General features: G+C 44.3%; 1 protein-coding gene and 1 long non-coding RNA gene across 2 annotated transcripts in view; one reads left to right on the top strand and one right to left on the bottom strand.

The window, feature by feature from the left end:
* LOC146829587 (uncharacterized) overlaps positions 1 to 18,670 on the bottom strand; it is a 48,174-nt gene extending 29,504 nt beyond the window's left edge. The window contains exon 1 of the long non-coding RNA XR_014962271.1: positions 18,480 to 18,670. This is a non-coding gene — a long non-coding RNA (uncharacterized LOC146829587). The remainder of the gene's footprint in view (positions 1 to 18,479) is intronic.
* LAS1L (LAS1 like ribosome biogenesis factor) overlaps positions 1 to 22,332 on the top strand; it is a 394,614-nt gene that overhangs the window by 296,796 nt on the left and 75,486 nt on the right. The window lies entirely within an intron of this gene.

Raw genomic sequence — 22,332 nt, 5'->3', positions numbered from 1 at the left:
AGTGGGACCTATAGTTCCAGTGGGCGCAGCATCAGAGCAACCTGTCCGATCATGTCCAGATCTCGGAGGGCACTGCACGTCAGTTGCAGTGGTGGCTCAGGAATCGTGATTGGGTCAGTGGCAGATCCCTCACCCTTCCCCAACCAGAGCACACAGTGGTGACGGATGCGTCCCTCCTGGGATGGGGTGGCCACTTGGAAGAGGCAGTGATCAGAGGCCTCTGGTCTCCGGCGGAGTCCTGGCTCCATATCAACCTTTTGGAGCTTCGGGCGATCCGACTTGCATTAAAGGCATTCCTTCCCTCTGTCCGGGGAAGTGTAGTGCAGGTGTTCACGGACAACACCACCGCCATGTGGTATTGCAACAAGCAGGGCGGGGTGGGGTCGTGTACCCTATGGCAGGAGGCTCAGCGCCTCTGGTCATGGCTGGAACATAAAGGCATTACCTTGGTGGTTCAACACCTGGCAGGTTCTCTGAACGTCAGGGCGGACGAACTGAGCCGCCAGTGCTTGATGGATCACGAATGGCGTCTGCACTCGGATGTGGCGCAACGTCTCTTTCTGCAGTGGGGAGAGCCTTGGTTAGATCTATTCGCCACCGAAGAGAATGCACAATGTCATCAGTTCTGCGCGTTGGAATTTTCAAGGAGGCACTCACCCGGCGACGCTTTTTGTCGCGAGTGGAGTTGCGGTCTGTTGTACGCCTTTCCGCCTATACCACTTCTGCCCACAGTGCTGAAGAAGATTTGGCGCGACCAGGCCCAAGTCATCCTTGTGGCTTCGAATTGGGCACGAAGATCCTGGTATCCCGAGCTACTCAGCATGGCGATCGATCTACCGATCCGTCTGCCTCTTCGGGGGGATCTTCTGTCGCAGCAGCAGGGGACGGTCCTGCACCCGAACCTGTCCAGCCTCCACCTCCATGCGTGGCGATTGAGCGGCGACAGTTGACAGCTTTTGATCTTCCTCCCGAAGTCTGTGATGTCATTCTGGCAGCCAGGCGTCCCTCCACTAAGACGGTTTTACGCCTGCCGTGGAATAAGTTTGTGGCATGGTGCACAGGAAGGTCTGTGGATCTCCTTTCTGCCCCTCTTTCTGAGGTCCTTCTGTTCCTACTATCCTTGGCCCAGCAGGGCTCTGCTCTGGGCACTCTCAAAGGTTATCTTTCGGCCATCTCCGCCTATCTAAGGCTTCCAGATCAGCCTTCTCTCTGTAAGTCCCAGGTTGTTAACCGTTTCCTGAAAGGCATTACGCACACGTTTCCTCCCGTGCCTTTCATAATGCCTCAATGGGACCTAAATCTTGTCTTGACCTATCTGATGTGCGCTCTTTTTGAGCCCCTTCATAACTGTCCTTTACGTCTTCTCACTCTCAAGACGGCTTTCCTGGTAGCTATCACCTCTGCCAGTAGAGTGAGTGAGCTCCAGGCTCTTTCTTCTAAACCCCCTTTCCTTTCTGTTCATCCAGACAAGGTGGTTTTAAGGACCCGTCCTTCTTTTTTGCCAAAGGTTGTCACGCCCTTCCACATCGGGAGACCATCACCTTGCCCACCTTCTTTCCACCTCTGCATCCTTCAAAAAAGGAAGAGAGGCTCCACCGCCTGGACCCAAAACGTGCGCTCTCGTTCTATCTGAAGCGCACACAGCAGTTCAGGGTGGATGACCAGCTCTTTGTTGGCTACGTGGGTACCAAAAAAGGTCGGGCCGTGCACAAACAAACCATCTCTCGTGGGTTGTTCTGTGCATCAAAGCATGTTACTCGTTCGCTAAGAAGGGGCCTCCTGTGGGGCTGCGTACCCATTCTACCAGGGCGACTGCAGCCACTACTGCCTTGGGACACGGCGTTCCCTTGCAGGATATTTGTCAGGCAGCTACGAGGGCCTCGCTGCACACGTTTACCAAGCATTACTGCCTTGACAGTCAAGTCCGGAGAGACAGCTTCTTTGGCCGTTCTGTTCTCCGTGACTTTCTGGTGTAATCTATTCGCAGACCCACCACCGGGGTTGGTATTGCTGGGGTATCTATTCTAAGGTAAGGAATCTATCACTAACGTGTCTCTTTCAGATGCACAATTTACTACTTGTGTAACGATATATCTGTAAGAGACATTAGTTAGTGATAGATTCCTTACTGCCCCACCCATCCTCCCCGTTCTGCAAACTGATTTCTAGGGTTAAGGTCATCCCTTTCAGGGCCCTAGTTTCTTGGCACCAGTGGTCAGTTTCTTGCATGGCTCTGCGTTCCTGGCACGGAAAGTTGTGTACAGAACTGACGTCAACGCGCATGGGTGGCGCCTAAGTAGTCTCCGTGATGTCATCTCAGCGCTTACGACGCCAGCGACGGAAGCGGAGCCGCACGACGCCACCTACTGACGCGCAGGGGTACTGCTAGCAAAACTTTCCGGATCCAGTCTTACGCCTGGGGATATTCTAAGGTAAGTAATCTATCACTAACTAATGTCTCTTACAGATATATCGTTACACAAGTAGTAACTTGTGCGATAGAGGCTTTTGTGAGGCCCTGCTGTATATCTTTGGCATACTTGTTCCCTCGGCCATGCCTTTGGACCCCAAGGATTCCTAGGGACTCCCAGTTGGGTTACCTCTGGAAGGTTCACAGTCCAGGCCCTTGAACCAGTTTAAAGTTATGTCCCAGCATCTGGGCTAGCTCTGAAATTAGCGCTGGCTCCTAGAGAGTTGACCGCAGCAGAGATGCCACCTGTGCTTGAGGAAGTCCCACAACTAATTGTGGTGTCTAACTCTAACCCAGCGTTTTCTTGAACTATAGTGCAGCCATATCAAGATCTTGATGTGCTGCAGCCTCTGCTGAACCCATCTGACCCAGACAAAATTCCCCTGTCACATAGTTACACAGAGATGTTGCACCATCTCTTTGACTCGGACTCTGATCAGAGTCAGCCTTATGGAGACGTCAATGGTGGGGATAGGGAAACATTTGCCCCATTCCGTGATGATGATGACTGGTATATCGAGCTACAGTATGCCAGTGGGCTGGACACATCACCCAATACTGGGCTGGTTTCTACCAACGAAGGAGAGCACGCAATTTGCTACAGTAATAAAGAGGGCTGCTGAGGTTCTTGACTGTCACCTGCCCATTATGGAGGTGAAAACTAGCATGTTGACAGAAGTCCTACAGCCTGGCAGATACCAACCGAACCGCAGTTGCCCTCAAGCGAAGCAGTCACTGGCACGCTGAAGGGCACTTAGGCGAAACCATTCTACCCCTCCCTCTCCCCCCCCTCACCCCCCCCCCCCCCAACTAGTCAACTGTCAGATCGCCAACCAACATAGACCAGCTCCTGGACTCGCGCAGCATCCAATACCTGAAAGTCTGGTGGTACAGGCGTGCACCTGCAGAGTCAAACCTAACACATTATTTATCACATTCCTTACATGAAGTCCAAACAAGTGGATACATTCACAAAGCGTATGTTATCCTCACAGCCCTCCTTGAGGTCGGTCAATGCGAGCTATTTATTAGGCAACCTCGTCCTCATCCATGCACTGTAGGACATGGTAGGTGAGATCTTCCCGAATGGTCCCCGAAGACTTATGGGCCTCTCTGGCCCAGTCTATTCAGGATGGTCGGTATACAGCAAAATCTGGCATCTACTCGGGCCTGGACACCCCAGACCATCTGTGTTTTATGGCAACTAGCGGTGTGCTTCAGCGCCATTTCTCGATGACGTCCACTGGCTTCTCGGGAGACGTTGAGACATTCTTTTTGATGGCTCCTGTCTGTTTGGTAAGAAAGCTGATATGGCCCTCGGACGCTTTAAAGAGAGCCGGGCTGTGGTACATTTCTTGGGCCTTTAAACCCCAGTCATGCAATCCCTCAACAATTTTGTCTTTTTCAGAGATGTATTAAAATCAGGGCCACTGTAATTATGTGATCCTGTGGCCACGATTATGGATATGGCGCATTTGCCACTTAATCCATCATCTGCTGCATAATCTGCAGATTTTAACAAAAACAAAAAAATTGGTTCTAGTGCAAACAGATCAAAAGTTACTAAAAATGCAGCGGCATGTTTGCATGCATTGGTAGTCCCTTCGCAACAGTTACCTTGTCATCTTTCATTTGCTTATTTATGTATCAATTGAGCCAAGCTACACCCAACGAAGGTCCCATGCTCACTGTCCCACTGGAATCAAGCAATACCTAGCTGATGTGCCCTTATCAGGGTGAAACTGGTCTTAGGTTGCTACCATTCAGGTCCAGGGAGGACCTCGCTTGTCAGTTCGGGCTGAACTGTTGCCATGAGGATCAGGGTCAAGGCTGATTTGCATAGGTCTGGGTCCAAACTGAGGTGGCATGATGGACAAAAAACTATGGATTTGGATGCGGCCCGAAGGATTGTCACTGGATAAGATTGATTCAAGCATTCCACCTATCACCTTGTTTTTGTAGCTTTTCAGGAATATATCAAGGGTTTGACATATCAGCAAGCAGGCTCTTCGGCTAGCACATCTGGCCTCCCAGCCCTTTCGAGGTCAGGCCATGGGCTCGTCTGACAATGACCTGTCCACCACAGGCAGTATTCATCCCAATCTTCTGCCTCTCTGGCCACAACCTTCTGACCTATTTAGTGTGCCCTTACTACCGCACAGCTACCAAGTAAAATGCACTTTCTGCTGGGATTGACACCAAATCACTTTCGATAACGGATCCTGCAGATTGTCCCACAGGACTTTGCCCTGCTATTCCTTTTCGCCTGCCGCCCGCTTCAGACCACTTCTCGAAGGACCACATGTCTGTTTTGTGCCAGGAGGTGCAAACTCTTGGCTAAAGGAGCCATGGAGAGGTTACCGGGCTTGGGGAGTAGGGACTGGGCGTTATTCTTCTTTCTTAGGCTGAAGAAGAACAGAGACCTCCATCCTATCCTGAATTGTCACCCTCTCACTTTCTTTCTACGAAAAGAACATTTCCAAGATCTCACCCTGGCCCAAGTTCTGTGTGCCCTGGATCCCGGCACTTATTTTTACGTCCCCATCCTGACTCGTCCACAAATGCTAACCACGGTTCATGGTGGACCACTACCACTTTCTTTGCCATGCTCCCTTTTTGGCCTGACCAGTGCCCCTCGGGTGATGGCAATGAGTGCTACCAGTCTTCCCCCACCTTGACAATTAACTGTTGAAGGTAGATTTTGCATAGTTGGTCACGGACCACCGCTCGATGACGTCAAACCCTCCTACATCCTTGGGGATCTCAATCAACCTGCAAAGGTCATACCTAACTTCTTTGCTCCCCTTCATTGGAGTCATTCTCGAATCAGTGTGCTTTCGAGCCTTTTCTCCTGACCGAAGCCAGGACATTTGGGCGGGCTATGATCTAGATGTTTCAGCCTCTGCCCTGGGTCTTGGTGAGGATGGCTTTGAGGCTTTTGAGTGTACTCAACTCTTGGATCCTGCTAGCCAACCTGGCACTTGCAAGCTTTGCATTGGGACCTGAAGTCTCAGTGAGGTCAGCACCAAAGGAAGCTGTCAGATTCCATCCAGGTGCAAAAGGAGACTGTACATGGCCTGCAGTGGTGGCTGCTTACCTGCAATTGGACCCACGCCAAACTCCTCTTCCCTACTCACCCAGAGTCGACAGTGGTGACAGACTCGTTGCTGCTGGGTTGGGGAGGTTATCTGGGAAAGGTGAGATCAGAGGACTGTGGTCTGTGATGGAGACCCGCCTCAACATCAATTTCCTGGAGTTGTGAGCTTGCTGTTGAAGGCCACCCTACAATCCACTAAGGGAACACTGGTGAAGGATATCACAGTCAACACCACTGCCATGTAGTACTTCAACAAGCGGTGTGGAGTCCTGAGTCCTGTACAAAGAGGCTCTCTGCCTCTGGAGCTGGCTGCATTATTTGGGTATCTCTCTGGTGAGACAACACATGAAAGGAGGATCTTTAAATGCCTAGATGAGCAAACTCAGCCTGCTGTGCCGAGCAAACTGCTAATGTCAGTTACATCCAGAAGTAACACAGGGCATCCCAACAGCAAGAAGAACCCTGCCTCAATTTCTTTGCCACCGCAGAGCAAGCACAATGCTAACCTTTGTGTGCTGAAATTTCCAAGAAGGCTGTCTTCCAGAGAACATTCCATCTAGAGAGCAGCATGGGACTCCTATATGGCTTCCTGCCACTACCTCTCCTCCCCTGAGCTCTGAAGATGATCAGGAAAGACTGGGCCAAAGTTCTGGTACCTGGAACTCCCGGGTTTGATTATCCATCCTCCGATCAGGCTGCCACTTCAAGAGGAACTACAGGGTCCTGCTCCCAAACCTGCCCAACCTGCACCTCCATGCTTGGAGATTCTGCAGCAAACGTGTATCTCTTTTGAACGTACTCTGAGATAGTTGATGCCTTTAATAAAATTCTTTAATAAAAATCTGTGTATGCTGGGTGTTGGAAAACGTTTCTTGCTTAGTGGACCCATTGCTGGCAAAACTGTTGGATGTGTTTTGTTTGGTTTGTTTTTAGCCTGGCAAGGCCTTGCTCTGGGCACAGTGAAAGATTACCCATTGGCTCTTTCGGGCTTCTTAAGTTTGCCGGACCAACTGTTCAAGTCACAAGTCGGGATGCATTTTCATAAAGATTACCAACTAAGCTCTTTGTGATGCCACAGTGAGACTTAAATCTGGTTCTCACATCACTAATATGTACCCCTTTTGAACCAATGCACAGTTGTCTACTGCCACTACTTAAAATTTCAAACGGTCTTCCTGGTTGCAATAACATCTGCATGACGGGTGAGCGAGCTGCAGGGCCTTTTGGTCCAACTTCCTTATACCACCTTTTTTTCCTAAACAAACTGGTGTTAAGAACTCAAGATGTTTTCCTACCAAAGGTGGTGACACCTTTTTATGCTGGACAAGCCATTCTGTGCTCCCTCTCCCTCAAAAGCGGAAGAAAGACTCTATCATTTGGATCCAAAGAGGGTACTTAGTTTTTACATCAATTCTAATAGAGATAATCAGGGGAACCATTAGGTGTTAGTGGGATGAAGAAGGGCAAGGTGATGCAGAAGCGGATCTTCTTGCGACATATAGTCCTCTGCATTTAAATCTGCAACACATTAGCTAAGAAGCAGTCTCCAGAAGAACTAACGACCCACTTTGCCAGGGCCAAGGCTGCTGCTGCTACCAATGCGTTTCCACTCAGAGTGCCTGTTCTGGATATTTGTCATGCAGCTATGTGGGCATCAGTGCACACTTTCACCAAACGCTACTGTCTCAGCAGTCTGGTCTGTCGATCTAGGCATTTTGACGGCTCGGTCCTGCAGGCATTTTTGGGTTGAGCTTGGAGGCAGCGCACATGCGCTGTTCTGCGAGACTTCTTGTGGTTGAGTAGCGAATAGAAGCCCCACCCACTCGCCGCCCATATTTGCCCTTGGCTTGTGTCATTGTCTGTCCTAAGTGCGGTCTTGTGATTCGTAAACAGGCTTGTTATTCCCGCCTTAGTACGGCCCCCTCTTCATTTGTCACCTCCCATGGCTAACGGCCCCTTTACTTCGATTGTTTCCCGTATATGTTATATAGTCTTGTGAGCACTATTTAGTGTGTTTCTCCTTCTTCAGGCACGACGACGTGCCTTGTTTGCAATGCCATAGGTCTCACATTTAAATGCGAGACATGTGGCATTAAAAATATTTTTTTTTGTAGGAGGGCAAACCGGAGCAAGCGTACCCGAGGCACGTAGGTATTGCTTCTCCGAATGTTTTTGTTTCACGGGCAAATGGCGGCATGGAGCCTGCTCAGCAGCTTATTGCTCATGTAATTCCCTTGGACGCGCGCATTACGAAAGCATGTCCAATGCGTGTGCTTGTTTCCTCACCTCGAACCTACCTTGTAAGTTCAAGTCGGGGTCACAACAGCACTGTGGAGTCCACTGAAACGCACTGTTTGGCACAGAGGGCCTAAGGGGAAGAAACGCGGGGATGTACATTTTTAGTTCCCACAGCATGGACTGTTGCGCCCAAGAGCAGCACGTGGAAGCCTGCGCTAACTTCAAGCCTAGGCATGGCATTTCTAGTGCGCAAAAATATCCGGTCAAGCTTCCCACCGCATGTACGGATGGCATCCTAGAGTAAACGGTGGGAATTTTTCAGGAGGGTTCTAGCTCCAGCAGCTGAAACGGGTGGCTTTCCTTGCAGGTCAGTACTGACCAATAGAAAGAAATGAGGCAAAGCGCCTCCAAAGGCGGACCACCCTATGTGTATCCGCAACCGTACCAACAACCAGACTTTTGTTATTATCAATGAAGATGTATTTGGGTATAAAAATTACATCACCAGTTGCCGTTATTCCAGAACTTAATTTTACACCTACGCTTAAAAAAGTGCAGTCATCTTTAGAACGCATTGATCATCTTCACTTATCTTTACTTGGCAGATGTAGCGTTCTAAAAATGATGATTTTACCCAAATTCTTATATATGTTTAGAACAATCCCATTCGCGTTCCCCCTGACGTTTTTTCAACAGTTGGAAAGAATGTCGGCAAGATTTCTTTGGGGGTATAGAGGTCACCGCAGGTCATACAAAAAAATGATTCTTCCCAAATTAAGAGGAGGCTGGGGAATCCCCCATTTTCTTTTTTATTATCTGGCTGCAGTGTTACAGTTTATTTCACCATTGATAATTGGGCCTAGATTACGCATTCCAGCTAGCCATACACCATCTATCTATGAATTTGCAACGGGTACAGATTGTCACGGAAGTTTTTTGAGAATCATAGAACCTAGTTATTTTTAAAAAACTAAGTTTAAGGTTTTGAGTGCTGCGTTCGGTACTTGGTGGCTAATTAAAAGGCAGATGGGTATTGACAAAATCTTGGTGTATACCCCATTCAAATCATCCAATATCTTTCCAGTAACTTTTCAGGATACAGTAATGATGCGATGGCGTAACTTAGGTATTAATTGTATAGGTGATCTTTGGGAGGACGGCCAGTTAATCCCCTTCTCATTGTTAGAGAGCAAATACAACTTAACCCGCAATGATTATTTTAAATATGTGCAGATACATAGCTTTTTTAATACTCTTCGTCCGCAAGTTCGATCACGGCTGACGAGGATTCCTCTTATAGACAGTCTTTTCATCAAAAAAAAGATCGGCACATATTATAATTTACTTTTGGCTTCACTTCCTGACGATATTTTGCTATGTCAAAAAAAATGGAATGAAAAATTGGGGATAACTAACACTAGAATTCAAGAATCAATAGTTTTGGCCAACACTATACTAATAACAGGGAGAGCACGTACACAGCACTATATGGCTTTATTCGATTTATACTATTCACCCGCTAAAATTAGTAAATGGTCAACTACCGTAGGTACATTATGTAGCCGATGCGGACTCTATGCAGCAGATGCTCTTCACATGTTTTTTGCATGCCCTCGTTTGTCTTTTGTATTGTCTGAAATCTAAACTTTCCTAAAAATACTGATGGGTCAGACAATTACTTTGTCAGGAGAATTAGTATTAATAGGTGTGCCATCATTTGATTTATCCGCGGGTCAGACAAATTTTCTTTTCATTTCTATGTCCACTTGGAGGGCATGCATCACTCAAGCCTGGCTGAGTCCAGACCCTCCCTCTTTCCCCACTTGGAGAGCATGTTTACTAGCTAAGTATAATCTGGAAAAGGCTATATATAGGGTTAAAGGCAGGAAAAGGAGAAGGCTGGGTGAACAACTTTGGAGCCCTTTAGAGAATTGGATTAATGATACTATGATCTAAGCAGTTTTTCTTTTTTTATGTATTTGGACGCCTTCTATCTTTCTTTTTTTTTTCAAATTTATTTATTTATTTATCTTTTTTTTCTCATTATTAAGTATATCATGTGTACTGTATTTCTGTTTTACTTTTTTACATTGCTGTACTTTGCTTGCATTAAATGATAAATCCCAATAAAAAAATTAAAAAAAATGAAGATGTAAGATTAAAAGTATCTGCATAAAAATCACAAGGCTCCGAAAATGCATGTACTAAAGTGTTCATGCAGGCAGTTTACAGTTAGAGGATTTTTGCATTGCTGCCGCAGGGTTATTTTAGAGCTCTCTTTAGAAGGCATATGGGCTATGTAACTGACCTACGTGTGCACAGTGTATGAGCTTGAAAAGAGATGCCCAGTATAGGTTCAGGAGTACCAGACCCAATCCAGATTTTCAAGTGTGCCCATAGGATAAATGTACATACTAGTCAGCATATGCTACGGAGTCAGGATCATGTCTTCTCTAGATCACTGAAATCACAATATTACTTAGACATTAAGGGCACCCTGCTGTCTGTTCAAGGACCGACTGATGTCTGACTTTGTGTTCCAATATCTCTGTAGCCTCTTACACCATCAGTTAAGGGCAGGGACCCTGCAGTTAGGCAATTTTGTGGCAGAGGCATTTTCCACATAATTATTGATTGCCACGTACTCCATTATCTGCAGCATATTTCAGCAGAGTACAACAGTTGTTGTTTTTTAGCTCAGACACATGGAAAGTTCATGAAAATGCAGCAACATGTGTTTCCATACAGTGTCAAGCCTTTCGCAAAGGTTGGCTGCTCACCTTTCTGTATTTGACTGTTAAAGTGGTGCTTATGAGGTGAAACCTTTGCCCAGATAGTGTTAACTTGTAACAAATTCCTGAATAATGAGGTAATGCTAACATAAAATATGCCACATTGCACTACATAATTTCCCTTTTCTTACCACATAATTTTGCCAATTCTACTATATAGGTTGGTCCTTCCATGCTACATAATTCAAGTGGCCCTGGCTATGGGGAACTGCTAAAGATTTGTACAGGTTTCAACTCTTCCATCCGTATGTAAACTGCCTATTAGTTATGAAATGGTGTCTCAGGGCCCACAACTCTCAACCAAGTTATGCACAAATTCTGGGCAAAATAATGATGTATCACAGTCTGGCAAACATCACTATCTTGAGGATACTCAGATTGGCACACAAGTGATATTTTACCTATGCTTGAAAAGCTTCAAGACTTGCCTGGGGACACTACATCATGAATGACTCCTTTCTCTAAAATATCCGCCCGCCCCCAGAGACTGAAAGCCTGGTACTCTGTAAGTCAGATGAGAAGCGCAGATAGCAGAGAATGACTGAACAATGACCATTACGAGAAAAGCAAAATTGCTATTGCAAGCACATCAGTCCTGTTAGGAATATTAAACATTTGCTAGCTAAGTTCCACATGATCATCCACGTAATGGTTGTGTAGACGTAACATGTATCTAACTAGAAGGGCAAAAGCACAACAGGCTTTTTTAACAAGTACTGTAGTCAATTCCACCAGACCGGTGTCTGAAGTAAACAAGCATTTGCAATGCAATAGGTCTCGCATTACGTGAGTTTGAGCTATTGACATTATAAATGACACTACCTTTCATTTTTGTTTTCGTTTTTAAAACATAAATAAAAGGCATTGTCATTACAATGCCAATAGCTTAAACTGGTGTAAATGCGAGACCTATTGCATTGCAAATGCTTGTTATTTTAAGCCTTTCAACAGACCCCAATACCTTGAGAGGTGCTGCTTTGGTATCTATTCACAAGGTGTGGAATATGCAGTTGAAACTATCCAATAAAAAAACAAGTTAATTATTGTCAGCGACGCTCTTTCTGGTGGATACTCTATTTAACTGCAGAATCCTCATCGCCATCTCACCTCCGGGTTCTGTGGTATGGATTCTTTTGTCTAAAAGATCTGAATCTAAGAACCCATACAATGATTTGTTGAATCTTCTGATGAGTTCGGCATCTGAGGGTGTGGAAGAGTTCATGAAAGAAACTGAAGTCATAGTGCATGAGTGGCTCTCATTTGCGGCTCCAGTCATCACTTCTGAAGCAGAATTTAGTTGATGTGGAATTGCACACCACCACCTACCAGAGATCAGGATCACTGCTTTTGAGTTTTCTGGATCCAGTCTGGTGCCTAGGGGAAATTGTCATGGTAAAGAATCTGCAGTTAGAGTATTGACCAGAAAGAGCGTTACCAAATGTAAGTAACTTATTGTGAAATTGCTCAATCACTTCATGACAAAACTCATTCTTCTGCAAATCTAACAGTCCTAGGGCAGTTGTGGACATAAATCCTGTCCTGAACCTCGGTCACTTAAATGTTCATGCAACCTGATCCTTTCGACAAACTAACCCTGCTATGTTTACTGAATTAAAAAAATGCAATCCTGGAGTTCACCCAGAATACTTTTCTTTTGAGATTTGGGGGGTGTGCATTCACTTGGAGGTTGTTCACCCAACCTGAGCAGCTGGATGCGATCTCTAGGTAAAGTGTGCTGTACTTATCAGGGTAAGTTAAAACGATGAAATGTACATGTGTGGATGGCTTAGAAAAGAATTAGGCATATGAAATACAATAACCTATTACACAAATGCATCATCTCGTAATAAATACAGTTACATCATAGTCTGACTGCTTAAATTGGGAAAAAAATAATCATAAGATATAAAATTACAGAGTAATGCAATTCAATGAGTACAAAAAGAATTACACATATAGACCAATGTAATTCATGCAGGAGAAAGACAAGTGTTATAAAGCGCTTATAGACCTGTATGCAAGCATTACTTCAATGTTAAATTATAGAGCTACATTCCTCCAGAGTGTTTAGCCCCTTATTAAATATCGCCCCTACGTAGAGATTTCCGTATTAGTTCAGTCACCTACCACTATATTTCATCAGGAGAATAGTTTTGCTCGTGGAAATGAGATACCAAAGGGGCCTGTGCATTTCTGATGCAGCTTTTGTGTTGTGAAAGCCTAGTGTTTAGTTTTTGGGTGGTTTGACCCACCTAGATGAACTTACACGAGCACCACAAGGCATAAATCACATTTATTTTGAGAATTGCAATTTGTATGGTTTCTTAGATTATACATTATTCCATCATGTGAAAAGTTTTTAGTGTTAGTTGTAGACTCACACATTATACAATTACCGCATCGATAATGGCCCACAATCTTATTAAGGCCCCACATTGAAACCAAATCGGGGGCATTGACCTTTGGCAAGGAAGCTCGTACCAAATGGTCACCCATATTACGACCCCTTTTAAAGGGAAAAAGCGGTAGGTCTTCAGAAATACCTATGGATTGAATTAAAGGCCAATGCTTTAATACTTTTGGTAATGCCATTACTTTGTATGCCAATCATGGTCACGCATGCAATTCTCTCCATCTTCTTTCTGGGTGAAGGGGTGAGTAAAACTTTCTGGTGGTTGTACGATGCCCTTTTTAAGGGATCTTTTTATTAATCGTTAGGGATAGCCACGATGTTCAAGTGTTTTAGCTACAATGTTAGCCTCCCGAAAGTAGTCGGCTCTAAATTTGCAGTTTATCTAATGCGAAAAAATTGCCAAAAGGAAAATCTATCCTTTAGGATGATAGCTTGTGTATTGCAATAAAGTATTGCGAGCCGTAGGTTTGGTGGCTAGTTTACCATCATGGGGCAGAATTGTAAGATCTATAAAATCCACCTGCTCATTACTTGAATGTGATAATAAATTCAGATTGAGAGAGCAATAATTGATCCGTTCAAGAAAGAGGGCTGAGCTGGATTCATTTAATCTCCAAATGAAAAAAATATATCAATGTAACTCCTCCAGTGGCGCACATTGTCAAAGTAAGGATTTGCATTACAGTCATACATGTTTCGTCTTTCAAAATTGTACACATACAAAATTGGGTGCATAAGAAGCCACAATGGAAGTTCCTTTGACTTGTAAGAAATACTCGCCATCAAATTCAAAGTAATTCCCAGTGAGGGTGATAGTCAAAAGATCGATAATGAGCTCCATAGGGAAACTAACAAGGTCGAGTCTAGTTTCAAGCGCTTCTTTAATTAACTGAATGCCTTCCAACTGGGGAATGTTGGTATGCAAAGATTCAATGTCCAAGCATACCAACAATTCCTTGTTGGAATCAAAATCCATGTTCTCAGGTTGATTAATGAGATCTCCACTGTCACGGACATAACTCTTCGTATGAAGAGCCAAATCCTATTAAAAAAACTTTTATATACTTGCATAGTGATTCAAGTACTAAGCCACAGCCGAATACGATGGGTCTTTCAGGCGGGCTAAAGGAATTATTATGAACTTTGGGTAAAGTATTGAGGACAGGTGTCCTTGGAGATTTGGCATTAAGCTAATCAAATTCATGGGTGCTTGAGAAACCACTGTTTTTTGCCATACATGTAGTATCGGAAATTATTTTTTTGTATATCAGATAAGGGATTAGATCTCAACATCCTGTAATGATTGGTATTAGACAATTGTCTTGATATGTCAGCCTTATAATCTACAACAGGTTGAATAACAGTTCCTCCACCTTTATCAGCGGGCTTGATGATCAAGTCAGTGTTGGTCTTTAAAGAGAACTATTCTTTCCTCAAGGGTGATATTATAGGGAATATACTCAAAACTTTTTACAAGGGCAGTGACATCTTTCATAACCATTTTTTCAAAGCCCAACAATTTTAATTTAACTAGCATTTTGTTACTTGGTGGATTGAATAAAGATGGTGGTCTTAGTCTTGAAGGGGTTGAAGGTTTCAGTAAAATCTTTGTCCAGAAATAAGGCTTTGAGCCGTAATTTTCAGAAGAATTGTAATAGTTCCATTTGGATGTTAAAGAAATTTGTTTTCTCATTCGGTACAAAACTGAGCCCTTTGCAGAGTAATGCAACTTCGGCTGATGAGAGAGCATGGTTAGAAAGATTTAAAAATAGGGATATGGGAACGGTCGGGGTCAATAGGGGAACCCTCAACAATTTAGGCTGGCCCCGTTGGTAACTTTTCCTGTGAGTCTGTCGTTCTCCCGACTGGAAATTCCATTGTAGAGGCCTGCCCTTCCCCTGCCTCTCCCCTGACCACGTTGTCCTAAATGATGGCGGTATCCAGAAGTTGAAGAACCGGTACCCAGGCCTTCACTGGTGTCATAGTCCTCAGCTGAACTAACTGAAAAATCAGAAAAGGTAACTGTTTTCAATAGTGTTGTTTAGGTTGTGAGTAAAATTAATCCAACAGATAAGGTTGTGCTTTTTCTTGAATAAAGTTAGGGATATCGTTTTTTGAACCTTTCGCTCAATCTTTTCTAAGTCAGCAATGGTCTTTTTAACCCTTTCGATGGCAGCTTTGGCATCAGAGATTAAATTACTCTTATTTATTTTTCTTTCAAGATCAGCAATGATTTCCAGTTCCTTTTTATTATGCTCCAAAGCTGTATAAATACCAAAGACTAACCAATTGCAGGATCAAGTAACATCAATATGGCTAAAACCCTGGTGGAACTTCGGATCATTGGTGAAAATCACTGCAACATTCTGTACTTGTAAACCAACAGGAATGGTGTCCTTTCAAGGTTCTCAGTCATCATTAAGGACATGTAATGGTCTACGTGCATGCTTTTTTCTACATTTTCCTAGTTCATCTGGTAATGTCTGAGCTTCACTTAAGACTGGTGTAGCTATAAGACAGTCCCCACAACGATGGGCCGCTTTTAATCCTAGAAATATATTCCTCCGAATAAATCGGGGTGCCAACCCCAGTCATAATAATTTAGACATGATGTCAAGGCACACAAGCCCTCACAACAATTAGCTGTACTATTGCAGTCTACAGGAGAACATCAACAGCAATGCCTTTTACATTACCCAGGTACTATCAATCTGCACCTAAAAGACAGATGCGTTACAGAAGCAAAGTGCCTGCACTTATCCCATAATTTCATGTACTAATAATGTGTGTTCTATAATATGACCGCTCGCTCCCCTTTGAGAGGTGTTTGGAACAGTTGTTGCTAAAGACCGCCGTGCCCTGCAGTCTGACTGCACGCGGGTCCTGGTTTTGTCTAAATATACATTGAGACCAAAGGCTCCTGACCGCGTGCAACGGGTGCTTTCCCTACCTGACTCACTTTGGCCTCTTTCTACTACACTTCCCCTTTCCATGACCTAACTATAGTGAGTTTCAACTTCACTGCAGTAAGTTTCATTAAGGGATGCATACCCACAGTATTGTGAACATTTACTTGATTAAGACATTCTGCTGATCTAGGTATGTATATATATATATATATATATATATATATATATCTAAATATTGTTCAACCTATATATATATATATATATATATATATATATATATATATATATATATATATATATATATATATATATATATAAAACTAAATATATATAACTAAATATTGTTCAACCTCTAAATTAACAGTGAATTCTAAAGAATGTAATCAACATTAATTGATTACTGACTGACAAAGTGCTCGCATGCACACAGGGAGGCGGGAAGACTTGCATAGTGAGTTCTCAATCCAGAACAGTTTTTTTTCAAGTAATTCCAATCTAGGAGTTCTATCCAGACGAAATTGAAATAGCCTTCTTGGTCTGTTTAAATGTTGTCTTTTTTCTTCTAGCATTGTATTCACCACATCCATAAACCATACCGCGCCCATTGAATTTTAAGCAGTTACAGCATCCCACAATTATATTTTTGGTTCTCATTGGCCTATGCGTTAACCAGTGTTATCGCCATGTTTTGAAATTGTCCAACTTTTGGTATAATTGAAAATACATTCCTTGGTATATATTACCATGTCATTTCCTAAACCCATGTTTGTACCTTGTTGAGCCTCCTTCCACTAATTAACACTTGCAATCGTACAAAACATGTGTCGATGTCACAAAGAGTGTAACCTGCACCTACCCCAGAAATGGGCCTGGATTAAAATGGCATAAAACTAATCTCTATCTCCTTTTTGTGTCTTGGGTGTATAGGATTCCTGCGCCGGCTATCTTGTTAACTTAGGTTTCTAAGCAACCCGCCTCTTTTCAATGCTGTGATCCAGTGCATGCATGGACATCACCCACTCTGTAGACCTGTAATGTGATTTAGCCAATTAGTATTATTTTGATTAACCAAGCAACTTCCGGCTCTACAGACAGGGAGCTGTGGTGATTGTTCAATCAATGTCCTCGTTTTTACTCTCCCTACAATAGGAGATGCAGGGTAACCATATGCAAATTCGAGGGGGTGTAAACAGCCAGTTTGGTTTGTTTCTTGTAGGGTACACCAAGACGGTTTGAGTGCAAACATATAAATAATGGTGCATAGGCTATTAATTTGACCCTTTGAGATGCTCTCCTTGCTGTATATATCAGAAGTGCTAGTTACCTGCAATATCCTGCATTCTCTGTTGTAAGAATTCCTCCTACGTTAACTGTGCCCTTCTCGTTATTACCTTCCCCACTATTATAAGGGAGAGATGGAGAGAGGGGTGGGGATAAGGAGAGAGACAGTGTGTTTGTGTTTTTTTACTCTGTATATGCTGTCCTGGAATGTCGTTTGGGAGTAGCGGGTAGTCTGTGGTGAATTGTGGTCCTTTGAAGAATAAAATAGTGTTGCTCTCTACCTCACAAAGTAAACTGATAATCCAATTGAGGCTTTGCTTTTTTGTTATTGTCCCTTCCCCACACAAATAAAAGGATCATAAATAGAAAATTGCACAATGCACAAAATATGTGTGTGATGTAACATTTAAAAATACATGTGTTAATCGTGTTCCCTGAAGAAATGTTTGCCAGTGCCTAGTGAGGTGGACCCGGCTAGAGGTTCTTGATCCAATCCTGAGATGGAGCTGAGAGTTCACCTCTCATTTATGAAGACGGAGGCTCGCTCTGCAGCGTCCTCTACAGACTGTAACCGTCTAAGGAGAGGTAACTCCACCTGCCACTTCCTCTGCATGCAAGCCACACAGAAAATGCGATTCCATTCAGAACTTATGTTCATTGATGTAGTGTTATGAACATTTTTAAAGCGCGGTCTACTCTTTGTGTGCACCATAGTGCTCTATTAATCGGGTATCTACAGCAGTCGCTTGTGTGTGTGTATTTCATTGTGGATTGTTACTACAGAGAGTTTATATTTACAGTTCTGCGATTGTTCCGTTTCTAATAAGGGAATTTATTGTAATTGTAAAGGTGCTGTGTATTGGGTATTGTTATGTGGAAGATACTTTTGGTTATCTTAAGTGTTGAAATTATTAGACATGTCAGAAGTAGAAGGTGTGTGTGGTAGGGTCTGTCTGTGGTGTTCTTGGTGGTTGTATGTTGTGTCTTGATGTTGGATGTTTGCTGCATAGTGCTACCTGACTATTTGAGAAATTTTAGATGGCTGGACTGGAAAGTAGGGGCCCGTGCAGGAACTTGGTGGTTAGGTGCACAGGGAGGAGTAGGAAGATTAACAAATAGTGGAATAACCGTGTGCGTCCGTGAGCGTGTACGATAGGGCACGAGGCAGGTGCTAGAATCTGGACCACTAAGGTATTAATAAAAGTAGTCTGTGCAGAGATGAGTCCAAGAGAATCCAAGGAAGCTGGAGGCTGCCACCTCTTCCCCCATCTGTACTCACACTACAGCCAGCTGCCTCTTCAGGGATTCAAGCCGAAGGAGATGGCATAGGTAGTCTCTTTCATTTGCAGAAGTGCTCCGCTCTGGAAGGGCACCAGGCAATCAGTCTTTTAAAGAGCCCGGCTCCTGAGGATACTGCAGTCCATGCAGAGGGTTGTAGAAGGATAAAAACTACCACCCCCGCCCCGCAGTGTTGGCCGACGCAGGGTTCCAAACCCAGACACGTGCTCTTGTGTAGTGAAATACATGGCCTGCTATTTCAGGACCGGTAGAAACAGGCCTGCGCGCCCGGTCCTGCTCCGCCCTCTGCACGCGCTGGGCGTGCCACGGGGCGGCGCACGTCAGAGAGCGGCCGACTGTATTCTAATGATAGAGGTGCAGAACGGAACGAGGAGAATGCATTGTTTCCCACGGAGACGCACACACGGGCACCTCCAAGATGGCTGCACTTACCACCTTACGTCACGGTCAAGGAATGCACCGCCGCGGTGGAAGGGCACAACCTGTTCCCTATGTTGACCTTGGCAGAGTGCCCTCCGGCCTTTTGTAATTACAGCAGAGATTGAAAAGGCAGCGCAGGTCTCAGCTGTCAGCCTAAACTAGTAATTGCCTCTGCATACCTTGCTGGTTAACAGAAGACCTTTCTCTCATTCCTCTGAGCCTGATTCACAAAGCCTTTTTCTCACTGACGTTGTAGTCTGATGCTCAGTGTCGTGTATCTGCGAAAACGACACCTCCCGGGCAGGGACGGCCTTTCCTCAGACAGGGCCCCGGGCGAAACTACATTTAGACGCCCCTCCCGATTCTTCGCCCTCTCCTTCCCGTTGGTGATCCTAGTGGGGGCCCTTTTCTTTGCTCTCTGAGCTCACGCCGTGGCTGAACGCCTCAAACCAATGAGCAGCCTGGTAACACATTTGCCACGTCACACCTCACTTTAATTACCTATTCAGTTGCTAAACTGGGGGTGAGAGTCCATGGGAGGGGAATGGGGGCAATATATTCGGGTGGCCTGGGCCCAGCTCGCCCTTGCCAAAAGCAAAGGTCAATTAATCCGGGTATGCCATCTTTTAAAACTGAATATACAATTTACCAGAGTTTTAAATTGGCCACTTGGCCTGATTTCTTATTCTAGGACCGAGAAAGAGGTTAGAATGTTGTTGGTTGTGACCTGGAGTCCGGCAGGCGCTTCCATTGTGAATTTTACAATCACCAACGTAGGTTGAAAGTTCTGAATTATAATGTGTATGAACATACTTCAGAAAAAAGCATTGGGTTCATTTTGGGTGGAAACCAGCCCAAACAAACAAATTTTTTTCATGCTGTGCAGGGAAACTTATTTCCATGTATGTAAGTAGGGAATACTGTCCAAATGCGCATTTTCATGCGCATTTTCCTAACCACTAAATGTGATGATATCCACATGAGGATTTTACAAAGCAACAAGAGCTACTCATAAAACCACGAGTCCAGGGTAATTTTATGAAAGAAAAACAATTGCACTTATAGGTATCATTTAGTGATATAAAAAATTTGAGAAGGCTAAATAGCCAAACGCATCTGATGCAAACCGATAAATTCACGCACATACCCATCAAGGCACTTCAAGAAAATATACATTATAATGTACAGCAAAATACAGGTTTATACACAATAGCTGTTTAGTAGAAATTCATATACCTGGTTCGACACGCACATCTGTAAGTTAGATGGATACACGACCCATTGCCCAACAAGCAAACAGTTCCTGGGCAATTCCCTTATTAAGCAAGAATGACCAAAACCAGTAGGTCTGTTTGCATTAGGACACTAGAGGGAGACGCATGGAAAAGAGCGAGCATGAGCGAACAGAGAGCTGTGCAGCTGTAAAGTAGTCACTCGCGCAGTTCTTTGCAAGCACTCGAACAGGGGTGAAAAGATGCTCACCAAACAGCAAATAGCATTAAAAGAGAGAGGAGTCCTCCACTGGTCTGAGATATAAAGTGATTGACAGTGTCTCTAGCCAGTGGCTGAAAGAGTTTGCCTGAAGGAAGTCAATGGTTAAAAGTGGCAGACCCAATGCCCACTCTATGTATTTTGCATGTGTTCTGTCGTAGCAATAGGTCTGTGTGATGGCTGTGCCATCAAAACCCAGACTTTAAAAAGCAGTAATTAATTTCCTGTTTTCATCTAATGTCTGAGATGTGAGGGAGTTGGTTGTGTTAATTTGAGAGAGCCTTCGAACTTGACTTAGTGTTCCTGAGTATTCGACTTTATCTTAGTACTCTGTCTTGGCTCTTTCCCTTTCTTACGTTGAGTTTGTGGTGTTCAGTAAATACAGAGGGAGTACAAGAATGCAGCATCAGGCATCGTAGACCTAAGCAAGCAGCATCCTTAGATCCTTCTAGCCAAATGGTAAGGCCTTCAGAGGAAGGATCATCGGTGTAATGCCTACAGAATGCTTTGGGGTGGCCCACATAGCCACTCTTACTCTACAGCAGTCACAGATCTGAAAAAAACAATAAAGCCTCCAGTGTGGTGGATTGTGCTGTGGCACTGCATGGTGGGTGTGGGCTATGCATGGTAACCCTTGCCTTATTACACAGGCATCACTGCCTCAAAATATTGCTAAGTCGAAAGAATGCAGTCTTGTTTTTATACTTATAAACCCACCAGGCTTACATGCTATCAAGATTGTGCAGTGTTTTCCTCAATCGAGGAAGCTTGTTAGTGTGGCCCTATTGTTGGGGAATAATGTACTCCTGAGGTGAAACTCAATTAACAAATTGGAGACAAAATGTAGGATAAGTACTCCGGACTCCTTTGCTTTGTCCCAGTAGAATATGGTGTACAATTCAGAGGCACATAGCAGAACCTCAAGGCCACGCCTAGCCAAAGTGATGGCGACTGGAGCTCCAACTGGCAGGAGGCCAAAACCTGGTTGAGATCCCTGGAGACTGTGCCAAGTGTAGGGAACAGCTGTATCCCTTCCATTAGATGTAGTTTGACAATTTTACTTAAGGAACCAGACACTCGACTTGACCAGTGTTGGGAAGGAGGGATGCTGTAGTATGTCTGCTTCATGGACAGCAGTTCTTTCTTGGGGCCACAGATATATACCCCCTGACTATTTAGGAAATGCAAGAACCACAATTGACAAGCCCACACCAGGGCCACAAACTAAATAAAGGCTGAACATCAGGTCATTTGCCAGGGAGGCGGCACTTCTGCTACTCAAGGAGTCGAATCTCTTGCACATGGATTCTCCTTGAACACAAAAGCATCTGTGGTTGCAAACTCAGGCCTCAAAGCTATATTACTCTCTCTTGGTTGGGGGAGTGGCTCTCTCAGCCCATTAGCCCCTATCTTGGGTTACATGAGACAAAGACCTGAACTTGCAGTTGTCTACTTAAAAAGTTGAAAAAGGGGAGACTGTTGTGGAATTCATGGAGTACTTGAGATTAGCTTCCCAGGAACAAGAGGTATGGAGGCAGGATAGATCAGATTAATTGGTCAAAGAGCAACGCAGAAGGTAAATGGTGGAAAAAAGAGAATGAGAATTTGAGACAGTAATAGTTGTAAAGCCAGGATATTTAAGAAATGTCTGAGTTTCAAGATAGCTTGTAAAGCACAGACTTTAAAATATGTGCCTAAGGCATTACCAATAATGAGTCGCTTGTCAGGACGGTACAGAAGCCTTTTGGGAGCTCATTTGAGCTGTTCAAATGAACTATAAGAGAATGAAGGAAGCTCTGATCAGATGCTTCGGGTGAAGGCTGCGCAGTATCTTCAGAGGTTCAAACAAAACAAGGGAGCAACTGGTATTCAGTTGAAAACTTTGATTTGTGAGGTGTTGTGTGGTTCACATGAGTGAGTGA

The sequence above is a fragment of the Triturus cristatus genome, chromosome 5_2 (assembly GCF_964204655.1).
Source record: "Triturus cristatus chromosome 5_2, aTriCri1.1, whole genome shotgun sequence".
Classification (NCBI taxonomy): Eukaryota; Metazoa; Chordata; class Amphibia; order Caudata; family Salamandridae; genus Triturus; species Triturus cristatus.
This window is presented reverse-complemented; position numbering and strand designations above follow the sequence as displayed.